Here is a 14,458-nt window from a genome sequence, read left to right on the forward strand (position 1 = left end):
TTCCACCATTTACAACGTCCCTATATTCTTTCCCCCTTCCTGCTATATGTATCTCCATAGCAAAAGACAACAAAAGAAAGTACAGGAGATACACAAATGCATGGAGACTGAAATGAATGATCAGTGGGTCATCAAAGAAATAAGGAGGGAAATCAAAACATTCTTGGAAGCAAATGAAAATGAAATCACAGCTTACCAGAACTTTTGGAACACAGCAAAACCCAGTGCCAAAGGGGCAGTTTATAGCTCTGAGTGTCTGCTTAAAAAAAAAAAATCAGAGATCTCAAATAAATAACTAATAATACAGCTCAAACTATCAGAAAAAGAAGAAGAAACCAAACCCCAAATTCATAGGCAGGAAGAAATAATAAAGATCAGGGCAGAAATGAGTGAACTGGAGGGGGAAAAACCCAAAGGACAAATGCAAAAAAAAAAAAAGCAAAAAAAAAAAAAAAACAAAAAAAGTTGTTTCTTGAAAAGATAAACAAGATTGACAAACTCTTAGTGAAACTAATCAAAAGAAAGAGGTAAAGGACTCAAATTAATAAAATTAGAGATGAAAATAGGGACATCACGACAAATGCCAATGAAATTCAGAGGCTCATTAGGGAATAATTCAAAATTTTCTGTTCTAATAAGCTGGAAATTCAAGATGAAACGCATAAATTTCCAGATGCATGTGACCTGTATAAATTGACCCAACAGGATATTAAACACTTAAACAGATCTATCGTAAGCAATGAGATTGAAAGAGTAATAAAGATATTCCCAACAAAGAAAGCTCATTAACAGATGGACTCACTGATGAATTCTACCAGACTTTGAAGGAAGAAAAAACAGCAATGCTCCCCAAACGATTCCATGAAATAGAAAGGGAATACTACCAAACTCATTCTCTGAAGCCAGTATTACCCTGATACTAAACCCAGACAAGGACACAACAAAAAAGTTATAGAACAATTTCCTTGAAAAACACAGACACAAAAGCTTTTCAATAAATTATTGCAAATTGAATTCAACACTAAATTTAAAAGATCATACAGCATGATTGAGCTGGTTTCTTTCCAGAGATGCAAGGATGGCTCGACATTTGCCAATTGGTTAACATAATATAGAACATAAACAGAATAAAGTACAGAAATCATGCGATCATCTCAATAGAGGCAGAAAACACCTTTGACAAAATTCAAAAATCCCTTCATGATGAAAGCCCTGAGAAAACTGCAAATGGAGGGAATGTTCTTAAATATATTAAAGGCTATATAAAACAAACCTGCAGCCAACATCATGTTAAACAAGGAAAAACTGAAACCATTTCCCCTGAAGTAAGGAACAAGACAAGGTGTCTACTCTCCCCACTCATACTCAACATATTGCTTGAAGAGAAGAACTAAAGGGATACAAATAGTAAAGGAAGAAATCAAATTACCCCTATTTGCAGAGGACGTGATCCTATACTAAAAGACTCTAAATGCATTACCAGAAAACTCTTCGATCAGATGAAGACTTTTGGTAAAGTAACAGGATACAAAATCAACATGCAAAAAATCAGTAGCTTTTCTACATAACAACCACTAACAGCTTGAGAATGAAATCAGGAGGAAAAAAAATCCCATTCACAATAGCTTCAAAAAACAAAAACAAACCCCTGGGAGTAAGTCTAAAGTGAAAGACCTATAGAGTGAAAACTGTATAAAACACTGAAGAAAGAACTTGAAGAAGACACTATAAAATGGAATGACCTCACATGTTCATGGATCAGCAGAATTAGTATTGTGAAAATGGTTATACTACTGACAGCAATTGAGAGAGTCAATGGAATCGCCAAACAAATCCCAATGTCAGAAATAGAAAAATCAACTCTAAAACTCATATGGAAGCACAATAGACACCAAATGAGCTCAAAGAACAATGCTGGATTTATCACAATACCTGACTTCAATTATACTCTACAGTGCTACTGGCACAAGAACAGACTTGCAGACAAACAGAACAGAACAGAAAACACAGAAATAAACCCAGACAGCTATAGCCACCTGATTTCTGAGAAAGGAGCCAAAAACATAGTATTGGAGAAAAGTCAGCCTCTGACAAATGGTGTTGGGAAAACTGGATATCCACATGTAGAAGACTGGAACTAGACCAGACCCCTATCTCTCACCCTGTACAAAAACCAATTCAAAATGGATCAAAGATCTTAATGTAAGACCTGAAACTAAAAATAAATAAATAAATAAATAAAAAATAACTCTGAAACTGTGAAGCTACTACGGAAAAACACTTAAGACACAGGCATAGGTAATGACTTTCTGGATAAGACTCCAGTTACTCAAAAATAAGAGCAGGAATTAACAAGTAAGACAGCATCAAATTAAAAGGATTCTGCACATCGAAGGAAACAATTACCACGATGAAGAAATAACTCATAGAACTGGAGAAAATCGCACAGTGCAGTGGCTTAAGTCTCTAATCCTAGGTACTCAGGAGACATGGCCTCATGGACTGAGGCCAGCCTGTGAAAAATTTCACAAGACCCCACCTCAACCAATGGCTGGGCACAGTGGTTCATACCTGTATTCCCAGCTATGTGGGGAAGCACAAATAGGAGGATCATGCGGTGCAGGCCAGCCCGGGGCATTAAAGCAGATAAATGATGGGAGAGTCCAGTTAACTTTGAAATTGCCCCATTCCCATACCACTGAAAGTATTAGAAGCCATCATGTTTCACATGAAATAAAGTTGAAAGGGTGGCTACCCTCAAACCAGGTGGGAGTCCCAATACCTCTCTGGCTGACAAAACAGATTAGACTGTACAAAGGGACACTGAGCACTGACTGCTACAATAAGCAATTTTATGGTGTGTGTGAGACACACACATGTGCATACATGGGCTATGAGAACAAGAAGGGCACCACTGCACCAACTGCCCATTCTCTAGCTCCTGAGGCAGAAGGGAAGAGAAACAGCCAGACAACTGTTCTTCTGAGCATTTCAGTGTCCGGTAACCTGTCCTCATGTCCTCATTTCCACCTGTAGGTGACAGTGAATGGAGCTCTGCAGCTCAAAGGATTCAAGAACATGTGACCTAAACGGAAGCTTGAGTTCACCAGCTTCTTTGCCCATGGCTGCCCACACTACCGTCGCATGGCCCTCCAAGCTCAACCTTTAATATACCTTCCCTTTCCCTGTCCCGGCATCTGATCAGTGGCTGGTTCCCATTAACCCTGCCCTGTCCCCTGCTCTCTCCTCACACTTAAGGCTATGGCCTCCGCCACCTCAACTGCACTTCTCACAAAGCTTCTCTAGACTCCTGACCCTCCCATGATCTATTTTCCAAAGACAGTGCGGCCGGTCTCTGGAGGAAAGCTTGTACCTTTCCCCTGGTGGCCCAGAACACTTTCCTTGTTCCACAGGCCTGCTACACAGAACTCCATCCAAACCCAGCCCGGTATTCAAAAGCCCTACTCACCCCAATTCCCCCAGTCTCTCAGAGCACCTCACGCACAGTAGGTGCCTTGTGGACCTTTGTGACATTGCTCTGGATTACCACTCACCTGTAGAAAAATCAAAAGGAAGAGAGCAGACATTTGCTGAGCATCCAGTTACAGGCAATGGAAAAGGTTTATCTACAAGTTGAATTTCCTTTCAGCATACACTTCACCATTTCTGTGTCTTCAGATGGAAAAGGCAAAAACAAAGGGAAAATAGTTATGGTAAAAGTTCTTTTAACACAAGGCCAGCAAGTAACATCACGAAGTAGCTACAAGATCACAACAGGTTTCCTTCAAAACAATGATCACTACAAAGTGGCCATTTTCAAACGGCACTGTTCTTTTTCAAATCCAAAGAACTATCTCTCCAGTCATGGGTCAACTGCAGATTACCAGACAGGCCCGGTGTGAAGCATGTTTCACAACAACATCCACTAATTCTATTAACTAGAATATTCTACTGACCAGAAAATCCCACTCCCTATGATGCTGTGTACCCGCCAATACACGGCCAACTCATCATGAATTGAAGCCTCTAAAACTGGGAGCCAAAATAAACCTTTTCTCTTTATAAGTTGCTTACCCTGGGCTTTTCTTATAGTAACAGAACGCTGACTGACACTATTATGGTTGCCTGCCACCAGACAGAGTCAACCCTCTGTAAAGGGTCCCAATTCCAAAGCCTCTAAAATGTCTGACATTTAATTTAAAACAGTATACATGTCGAGAACCTAGATCAAGACAAAAATAAAAAGCACAATGAATACTGGCCTTCAATTGACCATAATTCTGGACTTATTATACGTTGACTTTAAACTAACGTGAAATTAATACGCTCAAGTTAAGAGAGGGCAAGACGGAAAGTATCACTGGAAAATTAGAATGTATGTTTTGCGAATACACACAAAAAGTCTGTTGTCAAAAAATAAACAGAAAGGAAGCAATCAACAAACATGGTTTTAGTACCTGACTAGAAACAAGTTACAAGTATATTAGTGAGCAGGAAGATCAAGCAACAGAAAATATCGTGATTGAATTACAGAGAGCAACGAGAATGGAAAGCAAAGACAAAAAAGAGAGCAAAGGCAGACATTGGTACAGGCAAGGATTTTCTTTTTTTTTTTTCTTTTATTATTCATATGTGCATACAAGGCTTGGGTCATTTCTCCCCCCTACCACCACCCCCTCCCTTACCACCCACTCCGCCCCCTCCCTCTACCCCCCACCCCCTCAATACCCAGCAAAAACTATTTTGCCCTTATCTCTAATTTTGTTGAAGAGAAAGTATAAGCAATAATAGGAAGGAACAAGAGTTTTTGCTGGTTGAGATAAGGATAGCTTTACAGGGAGTTGACTCACTTTAATTTCCTGTGTGTGTGTGTTACCTTTTAGGTTAATTCTTTTTGATCTACCCTTTTCTCTAGTTCCTGGTCCCCTTCTCCTATTGGCCTCAGTTGCTTTTAAGGTATCTGCTTTAGTTTCTCTGCGTTAAGGGCAACAAATGCTAGCTAGTTTTTTAGATGTCTTACCTATCCTCACCCCTCCCTTGTGTGGTCTCGCTTTTAGCATGTGCTCAAAGTCCAATCCCATTGTTGTGTTTGCCCTTGATCTAATGTCCACATATGAGGGAGAAAATACGATTTTTGGTCTTTTGGGCCAGGCTAACCTCACTCAGAATGATGTTCTCCAATTCCATCCATTTACCAGCGAATGATAACATTTCGTTCTTCTTCATGGCTGCATAAAATTCCATTGTGTATAGATACCACAGTTTCTTAATCCATTCGTCAGTGCTGGGGCATCTTGGCTGTTTCCATAACTTGGCTATTGTGAATAGTGTCGCAATAAACATGGGTGTGCAGGTGCCTCTGGAGTAACCTGTGTCACAGTCTTTTGGGTATATCCCCAAGAGTGGTATTGCTGGATCAAATGGTAGATCAATGTCTAGCTTTTTAAGTAGCCTCCAAATTTTTTTCCAGAGTGGTTGTACTAGTTTACATTCCCACCAACAGTGTAAGAGGGTTCCTTTTTCCCCCGCATCCTCGCCAACACCTGTTGTTCGTGGTGTTGCTAATGATGGCTATTCTAACAGGGGTGAGGTGGAATCTTAGTGTGGTTTTAATTTGCATTTCCTTTATTGCTAGAGATGGTGAGCATTTTTTCATGTGTTTTTTGGCCATCTGAATTTCTTCTTTTGAGAAAGTTCTGTTTAGTTCACGTGCCCATTTCTTTATTGGTTCATTAGTTTTGGGAGAATTTAGTTTTTTAAGTTCCCTCTATATTCTGGTTATCAGTCCTTTGTCTGATGTGTAGCTGGCAAATATTTTCTCCCACTCTGTGGGTGTTCTCTTCAGTTTAGAGACCATTTCTTTTGATGAACAGGCAAGGATTTTCTAAATAGGACCCAAAAAGTCACAGAAAACAAAAGCAAAACTTGACAAATAGAATTACCTCAAGCTAAAAACAGAAACAGTCAAAGGAGTGATGAGACAAGCCACAGAATGGGAGAAATCTTCGGCAGCTATTCATTGGACAAAGGATTAATATCAATAATATATAAAGAACTCAGAAATCTCAATGACAAAGACCCAAATAAACCAATTAAAAATCAGCAAATGATCTGCACACACACCTCTCAAAAGAAGAAACCCAACTGGCCAAAAGACATATGAAAAAATTCTCAGTAACATTAGCCATCAGGGAAATGAACATCGAAACCACTTGAAACCACAATGAGATAACATCTCCCCCTAGTCAGAGTGGCTATTAAACACACACACACAGAACCTAAAGCTGGCGAGGATATGGAGAAATAGGAACCCTTATATGATATTGATGGGTTTGTAAATTATTGGTGGGAATGTAAATTAGTACAGGCAGTATGGAAAACAGTGTAGAGGTTCCTCAACAAACTAAAAACAGATGTACCATATATATGATTCAGCTATTCCATTCCTGGATACGGATTCAAAGGAAATGAAACAAGCATATGAAAAGAGAGACCTGCACACCCATGTTTACTGTGGCACTATTCACAAGAGCTAAGATATGGAATCAGCCTAGCTGCCCAGAAACAGATGAAACTAAAAAGAAAATGTGGTATATACATATAACAGAGTTTGGTTATGTTTAGTCACAAAGAAGAATGAAATCCTGTCATTTGCAATTTTTGTTGCTGGAGGATATTACATTAAGGGAAACAAGCCAGATACAGAAACACTAATACCATAGGTTCTCTCTCAGGTGTGGAAGCTAAAAAGCCAAAAAGTAAAATAGTGGTTACTAGATAATTGGGAAGGGATTGGAGGTGGACGGATGGTAGATAAAAGGAGGTTGGACTTGATGAGTGTATAGCATATGCAAGCATAGAAATATTACACTGCATCCCATTCATATGTACAATTAATTTGTGTTAATGAAAATAGATAAATAAGACATTCTTAAGAGGTAACTAGGGCACACGATGAAGAGGTCCACATATAGCTAACTGAAGCTACAGCAAGGGAGAAGTCTACTGCCAAGCGCTGGTGACAATGTGCAAAAATGGGAACTTCCCTGACCTGCTAGAGGGAGTGTCAAATGGTGCAGCCATGTAGAAAACAGTGTCTTAGGCCACACAGGTTACTAAAACAAAACAGACCGACGCACAATAGAAACTATTGTGCATTGAGGTGCCCAAATAATGTATACACATGTAAGTAAGTGTAAAAACGATAAAAAAGAGAAATTAATTGCTCAGTTCTGGAGGCTGAGAAGTCTAAGATCAAGTTGCTGGCAGATTCAGTATCTGCTGAAGGCTGCTTCTTTAGCCCTGCTCCAAATCATCTGACAGGCCTAGATCTTACCGGCCTTACGTGACATGTTCACCAAACCATCCACAGGCCATCCTCCCTTCCTGCAACAAGTAAGAGACCCAACTTGTTCAACCACAAGTGTGTTCTTGGTGACCTCTGGCTGGAGGGCTGAGACAATGATCATGTTCTATTCCTTAAAATATTCCTAAAAACTTACATGGATGTTTCCATCGTGCTATGTACTTATGATCTGGGTTCTTTTATGTATGAGGCTTAATACCTTCATAAACGTTTTACTTAAGAGAAGCAGCAGTACAACAAATGTTACATGGCAAGTTACCTACTGCATTAAATAAAAACCTCCTTAATAAGGAAAGCATTTAACGAGTATTGTGCCATGAAGTGTTCATGTAACAAACCATTTTTGAACTCCTATTATATCTCGGGGTTTTCCTGGGTGTTGGAGGCACAGAATTGCAGAACACACATTTCTTGTCCTTGGGAGAGGGGGGTCTGTGGTCAGGTAGCATGGACATCTAAATGCTGCAAAGTTACAGAAAAGCTGTGAGAAAGGTGCATTGTGTCCGGCAAGTTGATCTGGAAGAGGCACCTTCAGATGGACTCATTAGGAAGGACAGAGCACATGTGATGGGTAAACATGGTGGGTAACTGTAAACAGCTGGGAATGAGGCAACGGTCAAGCAGAGGGTGAGAGTGGGCTACTAGGCCACAGACTGAGGTGAGGCAGGACAGGGAATGAAGGTGGAGACTTTCTATTTGTCAGTGAGGAACTGTGGGCATCTTGGATGGGATGATTCCACATTGAGCAGACCTACCTCCCACACTGCAGGAGACTCCATATCCCTGCAACTATCTGACCAATGACTTCACTACAGTTCAGCCTAGGGACAACTGAAAATGCCTCTTCACATGTCCAAACAAGTACAGGTAACGACTATGGGGAGCCAAATAGGCCCTTCTGGGTCACTGAAACTGTTCAATTTCTTGATCACAGTGGTGTGTACACTTTCCTGGATAAATGCAATATTTCAACAAGAAAAGTTTACTGAAAAATAAGGTGGGAAACAGCTTAAAGGAACATGTAGAGTGAGATTTATATTATTAAACAAATATTCTGGGAAAACAAGGGTAAAAATGTTAGCTAAACATCCTCCTCCAGAAGCTATGCAAATAACAAAATGATTTTAAATAGTATAAAAAAGTGAAAGTCAATGAGATTCTTTCTGCTTTAAAAAAACTGTAATTGCCTTTTAAACAAGGTCTCCCTATACTGTCCAGGCCGGCCTTGAACTCATGATCATCCTGGCTCACCCTCCTGAGTTCTGATATTAAAGGCATGCACCACAACGCTGAGCAAGGTTCTTCCTAAAAAGAAAAAAACCATATCTTACAAATGACCAAACCATCACTAAAAGAATTTATTCTAAAGAGGCAGAATCTATAGACTACTCAAATCTGCTAAAAAGCGAAAGTAAGACAATATTAAAGCAAAGAGATTCAGAAATGAGGAAGGGAGCATCATTAAGACATCGAGAGGGGATATTTAAATGATGAGAACACAATGTGAATTGTAAGACACAGACATAAAACGTGGAAACAAAAAAATTTTTTTTTGGTGAAGACAGAACCCCTTAGGGCTCCATGCCTGGTAGGCAAGTGCTCTACCACTGAGATAACACCCCATCCTATCCTACACATTTTATTTTTAATGCATGAACTTACCACATGGGCAAAGGGATGAGGGAAAGAGATGTCAGAGAGATGTGAGAGCACAAAATATTTCTGGAAAATACAGGAGTGAGCACAGATCCAGCTGAGCAAGTGAAAATGTGGCCCCTTGCCCCAGCAGAAGTCCAAAGGGCACAACTCAGAGGGGTACCAGGTTCTCTGGAGCGCAGGGATCTGGTGTGGGTAGGCAGCAAGCCCACATGCAAGCAAAACAAAGCCATGGAGGCAAAGGACAGAACAGTGGCTGCCTGGGAGGGAGCAGCAGAGAGCTGGAAATGTTCTATATCCTGAGATGGGTGATTGTTACATAAGCTGTCCACTGAGATTGTGTGCTTTACTGCATGTACGCTAACACTTTAATAGAGAAGGGAAAATTGAGACAGGTATGTGCCTGTAATCCCCAGCACTTGGGAAGCTGAGACAGGTTGGTGAGTCCAAGGCCAGACAGGGCTACATAACAAGACCCTGCCTCACAAAGAAAAAGGAAAGCAGTTTGTTGAACACCTACCACCAGCTGGGTGCCTCCTGTGTGTTGCACATGTATCTCACTCCTTCACCTACAGAATTTCAGCTACTGCATTTTTAAAAAATTTTAACTGATACATAAAACATTAAAACGTACATATTTATGGGATAGCATGTGACATTTCATACATGTATGCAGCGTATAATGTTTAAATTGGGCAAAACAGGTCTGTCTCTACAAATATTTATCATTTCTTTGAGGGTGAAACTTTTCAAAATCCTTTCTTCCAGCTTTCTGAAATGGACAGTGGATTACTGTTATCTAGAGTCACCTCACTGTTCAATAGCACCTCTACAGGATTCCTATTTACTTCCGCTCACTCTCTTTCCAAGACAGGAAATATTTCTAGGTCTTTCCTCTCCCCTCCTCCCACCCCCTTTCTCATACAGGACTTCTAGGTGCCTCCTCTCCACCTATCTTCCCGTACCCTCTGTCTTATTCCATGTTCCTTCCTCACAACATTCCTTCCAAACCCCCTTATCATCCAGGACCATACCATTCTTTCCTCTACTCACTCTTCATAGCCCCTTGCTCTCAAAGGACATCTGCATCCCCTCCCACCTCTTTCATTCACAGGAAGGAGGCAGGCAAGATTCTCCCATCTGCTGCCCTCCCCATCTCCACACTTCTTTCTTCACATAGCACTTCTGAGATCACACCTTTCACCCTTATCCCTCTCTCACCTGCAGGAGCAACCCAGCCTTCCCTGCCACCAAGATGCCCAGGCTGGCTCTCACTCCTACAGAGCCACTGCTCTGTCCAGGCGGCCATCCTTCACCAGCTCTCCTCCCATCCAACTCATCACTTCTCTCTGGTGTAGTCCCCTCATTGTGTGTCTTCCTGCCAGCCCCCCTCACTGAGCAGACTCACCTTGGCCTGTGCTCGTAGGATTCGCACTCACCTTCTCACTGCCACAGAGCTGTTTGGTCATCTCAGGGCAGACTTGACCGGCATGTTTTTGGTAGTTTTAGCTAAATTTGAAAGGTAAGACATTTAAACAACTGCCATAGATACGGGGGAGGGGGGTGTCGCAGTTGGGCAGGGAGGATCATGGGGCCCATTTGGTGGTCTTTAGGACAGAGCTAGAAGGCTTCTAGGGCTGCTCATGCAGTACCAGAGGATGGGTGAGACAGTTTCATTATCAATATTGAAGATTTGAGCTAAAAAAGATTAAATTAGGAAATGTTACAATTAGTAACCATCCTGCAGGGTACAGTGCACAAGCCTAAGGATCTAAGGGCTGTTTTGGATGGGCATACAGGGTGGGCTGAAGGATCAGAGCACAAGTCGAGGGAAGAGTCTCAAGGTTGGTCAAGAGTATTATGAGGTGGGACTATGGATTTAGAAGGTAGGATGAGGTGGAATGGTTATCAAGATAATGATTGGTATAAATATTGAGGGCTCCCAATTCTGGATTTGGGGGCCTCAATGTGATCGGAGGTGCCCCAGGACAATCTGGTGATGGCATTACAAATCTGGCAACAAAGGGCTGGTCTAAGACCAATTAATAAATGGGCAAATGAAGTGAACAGACAGTTCTCAGACAGTTCTCAAAAGAAGTACAAACTGCCAATAAATACATGAAGATGTTCAATATCCTTAGCCATAATGCAAACCAAAATGACATGCAGATTACAAAATGACATTACAGATACTGCATGTTCTCTTTCATATGTAGAATCTAGACCTTAAAAAAAAAAACAGTGACACGGGGGGGGGGGAGGGGAGAGGGGGGATGCGGTTGTGTGATATTTGGGAGTGGGAAACAGTGGGAAGGGGGAGGGTGAAGGGGAGTGAACGTGATCAATGGACTTTACAGGCATGTATGAAAATAGAACAAAACCCGTCTAAAAGAAGGGGTAAAGTGGGGCAAGAGAAAGTAATAGAGGGGGTGAGTTTGATCAAAGTACACTATATGCATATACGGAAAAGTCACAACGACGCTAATGAGAGAGAAAAGGGGGCTGGTTTAGACACCTAGAGCACATTCACAGTGTTTTGAAAGTCTCAGCTAAAGGAATAAGAAAATGAAATACGTAACACAAATTCAGGGGGGAATCCAGTGCTGCTCTGTGCCTACTGGAAGAGTGGGCGAGGAGACATGTTTTTTAAATTTTACTCATTTATTTTGCGGTATTGAGGTTTGAACTCAGGGTTTTGAGCTTGCTATGCAGACGCTGTACTGCCTGAGCTATGCCTCCAGCAAGAAATCACTATTCATATTGTTAGAGAGGATTTAGGTACACGAAGGAAGAAAAGAGAAAGCTGGGGTGAGTGCTCAGTACCCCCAGTTTCAGGCATTGCTCATCTCCGCGTTAGACAGGCCTGAGAGGAGTCAATGTAGTGTGGCGTTAGGGCCGCATGGTAGTATCACCACATCTGGCTGATCTTCTGATTGGTCTTGTCTCATTCCGTACTCAGAATCTAGACCTTAAAAAAACAATGACAGGACTGGAGGCGTGGCTCAAGTGGTAGAGCACCTGCCTAGCAAGTGAAAGCTCCTGAGTTCAAACCCCAGCTCCACCAAAAAAAAAAAACAACAAAAAACCACAATGACAAAATGGGGCGGGGGGGGGGCGGGGTGGCTGTTGTGTGATATTTGGGAGTGGGAAGGAGGAGGGTGAAATGAGAGAGTCATCCAAGCCATCCAAGGTCATGCCATCCACTCCACAGCCAGGGCAGAAACTGCACAGTGTCAAAATGGGTCCATGGCTGGGGAAGCACTCACGCCATCCCAGGTGTTCCTGGAGGGCAGACTGGCAAGCAACAGGCTGTGAAAGCTGTGAGAGAGTGTGGGGGGTGGGGTGAGGGTGGGGGGGAGGTCAGGAGAGAGGTCCTGCGAAAAGTGTTTCCTGCACCACCTTCCTGGGACTGATAAAATGCGGATTATGATAGTACTCACCTGCCCCCTTGTTAGGACGACAAAATGCGCTGAAGCAAGAAAAGCACTTGGCCCAGTGCTAAGGACCTAAGGCCGAATGCTAACTGTTACTATTTGGGTCACAAGCCTAACTCCCTCCAATCAGGATGGCCCGTTGTCATCAGGAAAATCTCGTAACTCCTTTTTCTTAGGCTCGCAGCCTAGTTCAGGCTCTACGTTCGTGCTCAGGTAGTTCGTCCTCACTGCCACCCTACAAATGGGCAAACCGAGGCACAGAGAAGGAAAGCACTAGCTAGGCACAAACGCCAGGGATCCGGCTCTTTAACACCATAACTTGAGATCCTGAAGGTGAGCGACCCCCAAAGCGCAGGCAGCCGCGGCTCTGGAAACACCTGCAGGTAAAGTAGCGCATGCTCACCTCCCGCTCTGGGGGCATCCCGCCCACCACGCTCCCGAACATCCGCGTACTACGTAAAACGTTCTCATGCCCCGCCCTTCACGTAGAATGCCCCGCCCTTCACGTAGAATGTCCCAACCCACCAAGTGAAACGCCGCTAAAGCCCCGCCCCACACGCACAACGTCCCACCCACCAGGAGAAACCCCCGGAGGCCCTGCCCAGCACGTAGAACGTTCTACATGTCCCGCCCTCTGTGGCCTACGGCGGTCCACTCCGTACGAAGCTCCGGCATAAGTTACTCTGCACGTTTATGTGAGCAAAAGTACAGTGCTCGGGTCAGTCAGACCCTGGCTGGAACCCAGGCTTAGCCACCCCCAGCCCCAAGAATGGGCTCACCCCTGAGTTTCTGGCCGCCGTCAGACCTCTGAGCACCGCCCTTGCCTCCGATCCTCTGAGATGGGGCGGGCCTGAGTGGAGCCAAGCTGACCAATAGGGGATGGGAAGGGCGGTGCTTTACCGAATCAGATGAGCTCTTAGAAAGTCGTAGACTGACTTGTGGAGACCAGCGGAGAGAATGGGAAGGTTGGAGACTATGAGGACCCTGTAGGGAGCCCGTGGGGAGCGGTGGCTTGCGGATAGGAAGGAGTGACTCACAAGTGGAATCTAAGGCAGGAGTGGAGCCATAAGTGTTTGTAAGGTGAGCCACACGGATGCAGCCCTACGTGTGTAATGAATGGCAAGGGTAGCTCAGCAATTGGGAATCCCCAGTAACAGATGATAGACAAGAGTGAGTCTCAGGACATCATTAATAGGGAGAATAATGGAGGGGACGAACCAAACCGGGGTACAATGTATGTACACACGGAAATGTCACAACGAAATCCCCTGTACAACTATCATATACTAATAAAAACGCTTAAAAAGACAAAAAAGAAAAGAAAAGAAAAGAAAGCAGTAGTCACTGAAAAGGGCTGTCAGGTGGGGAGCGCTTAACATGGTAACTTCAGGCTGCTGCATGACATTGGGAAAAGCAATGTTTCCTATTAACATTGGAATTGCCCTATGCATGTCTGGCGTTCCTGCCTCCCTAACAGCAAGATTGCCTTTCTTACTCTGTGTTGATTTTCACTTTTTCTGTCCCAGGGACGTTTTTACTCTTTCACTTCCCACCCTACTTTTTGACCAAACGCAGGCGAGGTCAACCATGGTACGTAATTCTTTCTGTGAAATCCAGATGTTCACATCGTCCGAGTTGCAATGATCTAAAGACAGTTTGGAGAACATAATCCGCAGTTGGACAAATGTCTGTTCTTTATATTCCTTCACTACCAGTTTAGTGTTGGATCATTTGACAGGACAGTCAATTGACTTTGAAAAAGATTGCTGAGAGTATTAAATGGGAAAATACTAGTCAGTTTAACAAATGATATTGGGGCAAGTGGGCATCCATAGGTAAAGGAAGGACATTGAAAACCTACCTTTCAATATACACAAAAATAAACTCAAGTTGTATTTTAAGTCTAAACGTGAATGCTAAAATGATAAGACACTAAGAAGTAAGTGAATGAGTAAATCTCTGTGGTCTTTTGGTAGGTAGTGTTTTTTTTTAGATGTGACAC

At 42.8% G+C, this 14,458-nt stretch overlaps 1 long non-coding RNA gene across 5 annotated transcripts in view; it reads right to left on the bottom strand.

Moving 5' to 3' along the window:
* Positions 1–13,332, bottom strand: part of LOC141419644 (uncharacterized) — a 47,384-nt gene extending 34,052 nt beyond the window's left edge. For all 5 annotated transcript variants that reach the window (XR_012444266.1, XR_012444265.1, XR_012444269.1 and 2 more), the window contains exons 1-4: positions 13,236–13,332; positions 12,463–12,833; positions 10,431–10,531; positions 3,555–3,672 (exon numbers count right to left, since the gene is read on the bottom strand). This is a non-coding gene — a long non-coding RNA (uncharacterized lncRNA). The remainder of the gene's footprint in view (positions 1–3,554; positions 3,673–10,430; positions 10,532–12,462; positions 12,834–13,235) is intronic.
* Positions 13,333–14,458: the final 1,126 nt, after the last annotated feature.

The sequence above is a fragment of the Castor canadensis genome, chromosome X (genome assembly GCF_047511655.1).
Source record: "Castor canadensis chromosome X, mCasCan1.hap1v2, whole genome shotgun sequence".
NCBI lineage: Eukaryota > Metazoa > Chordata > Mammalia > Rodentia > Castoridae > Castor > Castor canadensis.